Here is a 9,764-nt window from a genome sequence, read left to right on the forward strand (position 1 = left end):
ATATCAAAGCGGTAAAAAGCAAAAATTAGCACATTAGGCCCAAACATGTAATATCAGACAATCACAAGAAAGCCAAACTTAACAGTTTTTCTAAGCTCGAATTCTGAACCCTGAACCAGAAGTTCTTGGTTCTTGTCCTCAGCAGAGTTGCTAGAGCTGTCACACATCCTTTTTTCCGAGGGATATGGGAGTTTTTTCCAATAAAAAGGACATTATTCGAAATAGAATTATTTATTTAATTAGAGTCGCCATTTGAAATAATTATTATGGTGTCCCAAGTCACCGGTTTATTTTAAAATCCCAAATTAAAGAAATTTGACTCTATTTGTGGTCTGCAAACACAAAAGATCGGGTAAGGAATTCTGTTAACCCGAGAGAAGGTGTGAGGTACTCCCGAGTTCCGTGGTTTTAGCACGGTCGCTTAACAATTAATACCTGGCTTAAATATCTGAATTATTACATATTTTAGAACATTTTATACATTGTCGCTTTTATACCGCTTTTAATTATTTTAAAACAATAATGAAATTTATTTAAACAAGTCGCAGTATCGCGCACTTGTTATTTTTGTACACATCGCAAATCACGCCACGTGAAACGTACCCGTGATTCACAACATGTTTATTTTTTAATTATTCGAAGTTGATTGGTCAAGTTGCGTGAACGCGCACTTGAATTATGGATTTATGTATCATAGTTATGCCACGGAAGCCGTACCCATAACCATGATAATTAAATTATTTACGTGCCTAAAAGCAACTAACGTGTTTATGAGTCATTTTCCAAAAAAACTAATTTAAAATTATTGTAAGGCCATAGATTATGGAATTATTTGTGGAAAAGGTGAAGTAAATTAGTTATAGAAAGGTTGGCTATCTTGTAGTCTTATTGACATTTGGGCCAGCTTCAATTGTATTAATCTTGGGCCGGGCAAAATTTATTTCGGCCAAAATCCTTTTTCGGCTTAAACCAACACACTACCTGCTTTAATATTTCTACACTATGTTAACATGGCCCAATATGATTACTACCCAACCTACAAAAATTCGATGAACAGTCCATAAATTAATTAGAACAAATAATTCTCTACATTAATCTTATCAACTACTCTACCAATTCAAGATATCAAACTAACGAAAAGGCAAGGAAACAAATACAATCATCAGCTCATCACATTAAAATAAACATGCTTACAGTAATTAGCAAAGAAAATAAAAGACAAGGCAGATGAACATATAGAAATGGGCAGAGGAGTAAAAATGGACCTTGAATGAACAATGGAACTTTAATTTCTGACTGGCTTTCGTTGGACAAGGAACATCGAACCGGAGTGAATCGATCGGCGACCTCGATGGTGATCTCGAACTCGACTTTGGAGCTGCTGTTTTCGTGCGAAAAGGGGGTTGTTTTTCTGCGTTTTCGACTGATTTTGGAGGTTGTTCGGCCGGTTTTATTGGTGGTTTTGAGCTGAATAAAATGGTATCATTTCAGCAGGTTTTAGGATTGATTTAAGTGGCTGTTTCAGGTTAGTTTTCATGGGAGATGGTGGCTGGTTTTAAACTGGATTTTCAGCTCGATTTTGGAGTTGTTTTGAGGTCGCTTTTGGGGGGTGTTTTATGGGTGTTCTTGGGGCTGGAATTTGGGGAGTTTTGAGGCTGGATTTCAGGATGTTTTTTAGGGAGTTTCAGGCTGTTATTGAGCTGCTTTTAGGGAGTAATTTCAGTTGTGTTTTGGCTGATTGTTTGTGAGTTTTGGGGCTGTTTTGAAGCTAGTTTTCAGCATGGTTTTGGATTGGTTTTTGCTTGAATTTCAGCAGTGTTTTGGGTAGTTTTTGGTGGAAGCTTGGTGTGTTTTTAAGAGAGAAAAACAAAGGTGTTTGGATGGTGTTGAGGCTGTTGATTTGGTGGAGGAGACGGGGCTGTTTAGCAGAGCTTTTGGGGCTAAAGATGGGGGAAAGATGGTGAAGCTTTGATTGTTGATTTCGTGGAGAGGGAGGCTACGCTATTGTGCTTTCTTTATTTCGTCCCTTCCTCCTCTAATTGTGCCTTTGTGTGTGTGATATATATAGCTAAAGGGATGAGGGAGAGGACGCGAGGGAATATTTTTCTGTTGGTGACTTTTGTTGTACCTTTTCTTGTGAATTTTGCAAGATAAAAATCTTTCTAAATGATTTCCCAAAAATGCCAAAACGTGCCCTCCCTCCCTATGTGCAGGTGAGTTTGTTACATATAGATAAAAAGAAATCTTTGCCAAGTGGCATTTTTGCATTGGTTCTCTTTTATTTTGTTTTGTTTTTAAAAAAAAATAATCTAAAATTAAAAATACTACACTATTATTTTAAACTAGAAAAAATAGAAGAAACTACAAAGAAAAGTTTTAAAATTACTAGTCTTACCAAAATTAGAAGAAACATATTTTTTGTGAATTTTCTTTTCTTTTGCAAATAAAACCCAACTATTATCTAAAAATGTGACTCTTTTGTGTGATTTTTATTATTATCAAATAAACCTAGTAAAAAGTGAAATAAAGGCTAAAATATCAGGATTAAACTAAATACATATTTAAACACTAAGAGGTGGTGAAATATTCGAGCATGATAAAAAATTAGATGCTCACAGTAATATATTGTGAACACAATTTAACATACTAGTAACCTCAATATTCCATGATTCACCAATAATCACAGTATTCCATGATTCAACTTTAATCATTGTATACTACGTATATCAAGAGTATTATAAATATTATTTCATATCACAAATCACAGTATACCTTATAGTTTGTAGTATACCAAAATTATTAGAAATATCATTTAACATACTTAACTAAAGTATACCATGATTCAATAAATAAATATAGTATACTGTGTAGTACATCAAGAATATTGAAAATATCATTTAACATAAATAAAGTATACCGTGATTCAACTTTTGGTATATCAAAGAGTATAAACAAGATTCAACAGTATTCATAGCAAGTATATCCTGATTCAACATTAATTATAGAATACATACTATACCAAAAATATTGAGAATATCCTTTAACATATTCAAACAAAGTATATCATGATCCAATAGCAACTATGGTATACTTTGTAGCACACCAGAAATTTAGTTAATGCCATTAACATATTCAAACAAAGTATTCTGTAATTACTACATATATTACCAATAAATCCATAGCGTTCTTCTCTTGACATTGCTAAGATAGTATCCGAAGTCAGGTTCATCAACTTTTAAATATAATGGCTACGAAAATCTTGGTTATCCTATTCTTAATGATAAGCCAAAGCCTTCTGATTTCTAATATATTCTTGATAATACGAAAAACAAGATTTTCAGTTGGCAAACAAACTTTCTTACACCAGTTGAATGTCTTACTCTTGCCAAATCCACTCTAAATGTTATTACCGCGCATGCCATGCAATATTTCACCTCCCAAAGAGTGTTTGCCGCTACATTAATAAAATTCAAAGAGATTTTATTTGGATAATGCTCCACACACAAAAAAAATAAAATTCACTATATTAATTGAGATACGGTTACTCCCCAAAAGACCAAGATGATTTAGGATTGCTTAAATCCCCCCAAAAAATCCACTATTATTTGGTTATGCTTCCATAATAGGCTGTAATCCAACGCCTATTTATATCACATATGCATCAACATAGATGCTAATTGTCCCGTTTGTAACACCCCAAAAGAAACAATCCATCATTTTTTTTATTTGTTTTCCTTTCTGAACTTGGTCTTGTTCAGAGACATGCACTGTGGTAAACAATCCACTTTTCCTTACTTGTTGACTTGGGTTCGAGACCCAACACCATCAATATTTCTTTTCTTCTCTCTTTTTCCTTTTTGAATTTAATAATAGTTTAGTACTCTGTTTTTAACGGTCAGCTTAATTTTTATTTTTGTTTTATCTTTTTTGAATTCAATAATAGTTTAGTACTCTATTTTTACTGGTCAACTTATTTATTTGTTTCTTTTATCTTTTCTGAATTACAATAATTTAGTACTAGGACATTGTAGTCAACTTAGTTTAATTTGTTTTTTTTTCAAATCTCTCCCTTTAAAGCACCAAATCTAACTTCGCTCGGAGCCTTTATATAAAATAGATAAAAACTCTATTTGAGATATATCTTTCTAGACATCAAAAAGTTAATAGAAAGACATAAAAGACTAACTAAAATAAGAAAAGATGTATAAAATATTCTTTTAGCTAGTTTTATTAGTCAATAATCTTCATCTCTAATCAATTTTAGCCCTGAACTGACCCAACAAATGTTCTGTAAAAATTAAAAATATTCAAATCATTATGTCCTTAAAAGAAAACAAATACAAAGATAATACACCACAAAAAAGAAAAAAAATGGTTAAATTTAGATAAACCTCCATGGTATATCACTAGCAAGAAGCAAATCACCCTTTTTATCTTGATAAGTAAGTTTATAAGTATCATCATTTTCTCGACCAATATGAAAACAAATAATTCAGTAAAATTTTCCCAAAAATGATGATAGAGAAACTCGAAAAATCCTTGTACCTTCAACGTTCACTTCGGCAAAGTATTAAAAGAGTTATACACCAACCTTTGTCGCAACTAATTAATTGGCATATTTATATTAATAATGATGTCCTTGCTGTACACAAATCCTAGGTCCGGTTTGCATGCATGCCCTTCCCTACCACCAAATTATTCACTGGCTCCTCATATTAAAAGATATAAATCTTTCTCTTCAAAATTATCAATTAAAATTGGCTGATTTCTTCCTTTAGCACTATGACACATTTGGTTAAACAACCATAATTACGTTTAGGCCTTGAGTGAAAGCCTGAACGGCCCAATCGTCGGCGACCGGGGGCAGATCCATACACTTTATTTGGAACCGAGATACGAACTCTCTGAGCATCTCGTTGTCTTTCTGTTTTACTTTGAAGAGGTCAGACTTTCTAGTCTCGACCTTTATCGCTCCGGCGTGTGCTTTGACGAAGGAATCTGCGATCATGGCAAAAGAATCAATAGAGTTAGGTGGAAAATTATGGTATCATATCATCGCCCCCTTTGATAAAGTTTCTCCGAATTTCTTCAGCAGTACAAACTCAATCTCATCATCCTCTAGATCGTTCCCTTTTATTGCTCATGTGTAAGAAGTGACATGTTCGTTGGGGTCGGTAGTTCCATTATACTTGGGAATTTCTAGCATGCAGAATTTCTTCGGAATGGGCTTAGGAGCCGCGCTTGGGGGGAAGGGCTTTTGTACGAACTTCTTTGAATCCAAACCCTTCAAAATAGGTGGTGCCCCCGGAATTTGATCAACTCGGGAGTTATATGTTTTCACTTTTTTGTCATTCGCTTCAATCTTCTTCTCCCCCGATTCAATTCGCTTTGTCAGCTCCTCGAACATTTTCAAGATAGCGGGGTCGGTCCCTGACTCATTCACATTTGACCTCCCCGGCGCTGGTTCGGCCCTGTTAACAACTTCCTGTGATGGCTCGGGTTTGACCCTACTCGGTGCGTGGTTCTGATTTTAAAGTTGTGCTATTGCAACTTGTTGAGCCTGTAGCATTTCGAATATTATTCGAAGGATGATTCTGCCTTCTTCGCTGCCCTGTGTGTTCTGACCGACTGATTGAACATCTTTGCGGATGCTATTTTCGGGGTCGACGCCCAGATTTGCATTCAGGGCAACATGGGAACTGACGTCGATGGGGTCTGCAACTGGTACTCCCTCGAGATCAACTGGAGGCATTTCGTTTCCTGGGGCGGCTACGTTGTCGTTTTCGCCATGAAAACCAAGACCATTGTTGATGTGTGTGGGTACTGCTTAAGAGTTCGATATGCTGATCCTGGAATCAAAAACACTTACAAGAACAAGTGTAAAGTAGTGTGTGTTATGAAAATTAGCACCATGCAATCACTATTATCCTTAGCCCCACGGTAGGCGCCAAACTGTTTACCCTTAAAATCGGATAACAATTAAATTTGTAAGTGTTTTTAATGATATGTGATTTCACTTGGCACAAACTGAGAAATATAAGAATTGAAGATAGAAATTAACTGTAAAATCAAGCAAACCAATGTGACGCGCAACTTTGGCCCTCGAGCTAGGTCGCCTTCGAACCAACTGAGTATATTATTGAAAAGCAAGAACTGGACAACTGAATAAGAGAGCTTAAGAGAGAAAACGTAATATATTGCTTTGTTATGCGTGTCCACTTTTATAAAATGATTGGAACCCCCTTTATATAGTAGACGAGTTCTACATATGGTATAATTCTAAATACAGAAGGAAATCTTCTGATTGGCTAATCAATCGGTCTTGACTTGATATATGCCGAGATCTCCGCCACAATCCTCGTCCGGTCACCGAATCCTCGGCTTTCAGTTATTCGACCTAGCAGGCTTCCTTCGATCTCGCTAGATCCCTATCCTTCTCGGTCTCGACCTTAGCTGGTCTCGATCTCGATCGATCCCTGAATCACAAGCTAGGAAATATTTATTCATGTAACGATCCAATATAACTTGGGATTGAACCTCGGTCTGCCACCCCGGTCTTGATTAACCATACAAAATCGGGCAAGTACGATTTTGACCGTATATAGATAGTCCCCTCATTTTTTGGAGAGTAACGACGAGAAACGATTTGAGCCTTCGATCATGACGTAATCGTCATGACATAAGCAGTAGAAGTGACATAAACGTCTCGTCGGTACAGTTTCCCAGGTATTTAATGCGCGTCAGTCGACGGTCGGCCACCGCCAGTTTTGAACCGTCGTTGTGAAAACGATAAATAGCCCCCTTCTTCATTATTTCAAACTTTATTTTCAAATCTTGTTGTCACGACCCAAAAATCTCACTAGTCATGATGGCGTCTATCTCAATACTAGGCAAGCCCACAATCTCAATAAAATACCATATCTTTTAAATTTGAAAAAAAAACATAATACTTAATTTCAGCGGAAGAGATCTCACAAGTACAATTATAAACACTCCCAAAATCCCGTGTCACTGAGTACATGAGCATCTAAATGATAATAAAGTCTGAATGCTAAAAACACTATCCGAAAATATAGAATAGTACAAAAACTAAAAGGAAAGAAAGTCAAGGTCTGCGGACGCCAAGAAGCTACCTCGATTAATCTCCAATATATAAAACTCCGAAAAACTAGCAACCGCCGTGTCCAGAGGTACCTCGATCTGCACACGAGGTGAAGGATGTAGTATGAGTACAACCAACTCAGCAAGCAACAATAATAAATAAGGAACTGAAATTAGTGACGAGCTTCATAGTTGAGTCCAATTACAGTAATTTCCAACATAATAATATAGGCATGCTTTCAAGTTCAACATTTAAGCCCAAAACACTAATTTCATGTCAAGTTCAACTGAAACATAAGATAATATCTCTCAGAAATTTCCAAACAATGATATATGACACCTGAAGTGCAATAATAATGAAATCATATGCATCATCTCAGGACCACAGTCACTCAGCCATTTCATTCACTCAACACTCATAACTCGCACTCAGTAGGTACCTGCGCTCACTGGGGGTGTGTACAGACTCCGGAGGGGCTCCTACAGCCCAAGCGCTATAATCCGCACGGACAACTCACATGTTGTACAGACAACTCACGTGCTATAATATAATATCTGGATCCACATGTACAACTCACGTGCTATAGTATAATATATGGATCCGCACGGACAACTCACGTGCTGCACGGATAACTCACGTGTTGCACGGATAACTCACGTGCTATAGTATCAATATATGGATCCGCACGGACAACTCACGTGCTATAATATAATATCTCACAATCAGGCCCTCAGCCTCGCTTAGTCATAAATCTCTCCAGTCTCTCGGGCTCTCAATGATCATGCAAATCAGCCCAAACAACAATAATATGATGCATCAATAAGGAATAATAGAGACTAAGATAAAATAAACAAGTAAATTGTGACTGAGTACAAAACAACAATTTAACATATAATTCAACATGTGCACGACGTTTGTGGGTCCCTACAGTGCCAACACATAATCTAAACATGATTTGTGTTTTAATTTCTCTACTACCTGGAGAATGTACTGATAACTACAGATTATTCAACTACATAGTTCCATGGAATTTGACCAAGTCACAATTTCCTACAGTGCGTGCCCACACGCTCGTCACCTAGCATGTGTGTCACCTCCAACACCAAACATATAACACATAATCCGTGGTTTCATAACCTCAAGACCAAATTTAGAACTGTTACTTGCCTCAAACAGTATAATTCTCTAGTCTGATATGCCTTTGCCTCGTGAATTAGCATCCAAACGCCTCAAATCTAGCCACAAATAATATGATTTAGTCAATAAAATTTATTGAAATTAATTCTATAAGAAAATACTAATTTTCCAGCAAAATCCGAAATTTAGCTCAAAAATCGCCCGTGAGGCCCACGTCTCGGAACCCGATAAAAGTTATAAAATATGAATGCTCGTCTAACCACGAGTCCAACCATATAAATTTTACCAAATTCCAACATCAAATCGACCTCCAAATCCTCAGTTAAAGTCTATGAAAATTTCTACCATTTTCAACCCAATTCACTGATTTAGGGATAAAAACAGCAATGGATTCTGGTATTTTAACCAAAATTGAGTTAAGAACACTTACCCCATTATTTTCCTTGAAAATCTCCCAAATATCACCTCTTCCCGAGCTCCAATTCGTCAAAAATGGAAGTCCCATTTTCAGATCTTAAACATTCTGTCCAGGTTCGCATTTGCAGACAAAAACTTCGTATTTGTGAATGAACAGTACCCCCTCCCGCCTCCCCCCCCCCCCATGAACAGTGTTCGCAATTGCGAGTGAACAGTGTTTTCGCAATTGCGATAAATGGTTCACAATTGCGAATGAACAGTGTTTTCTCAATTGCAATAAATGGTTCGCAATTGCGAATGAACAGTACCTCATAATAAACCAACAAACTCAAACTTCTCCGAAATGATCTGAAACCACCCTGAAACTCATCCAGAACCTCCCGGACACAAATCATCTATGGATGTCAATCATAAAATATGCTACGGACCTGCTCGCGCACTCAAAACACTGAAAAGAGGTCGTCTTGACCAGATATTGACCATGGTCAAACTCCCAAATTTTTTAACTTTACTAGTCTCTCAACCAATGATCCAAAAATACAACCAAGCCCGTCGGGACCCGTCAAATCATACCAACAAGTCCTAAAACATCATACGAACTTAGTCGAAACTTCAAATTACATCAAACAACAACAAAAATACAAATCGCACTCAAATTCAAGCCTAATGAAAACTAACAATTTCCAACTTCTACCTTCAATGCCGAAACCTATCAAATCAAGTCCGATTGACCTCAAATTTTTCACACAAGTCATAAATGACATAACAGAGGTATTTCAATTTTCAAAATCAGATTTCAACCCTGATATCAAAAAGTCAACCCCCGGTCAAACTTCTCAAAAATTCGACTTTCGCCATTTCAAGCTTAATTCCACTACGGACCTCCAAATAATTTTTCGGACATGCTCCTATGTCCAAAATTACCATACGGAACTATTGAAATCATCAGAATTCAATTCCGAGATCGTTTATACATAAGTAAATATCCGGTCGACTTTTTCAACTTAAGTTTTTAATTAAGAGACTAAGTGTCTCATTTCACTCCGAAAATCAAACTTGACCACCCTCGCAAGTCATAATACACATTTCAAAGCTGTTCGAGACCTTA

This window comes from Nicotiana tabacum, chromosome 24 (genome assembly GCF_000715075.1).
Source record: "Nicotiana tabacum cultivar K326 chromosome 24, ASM71507v2, whole genome shotgun sequence".
NCBI classification, from domain to species: Eukaryota; Viridiplantae; Streptophyta; class Magnoliopsida; order Solanales; family Solanaceae; genus Nicotiana; species Nicotiana tabacum.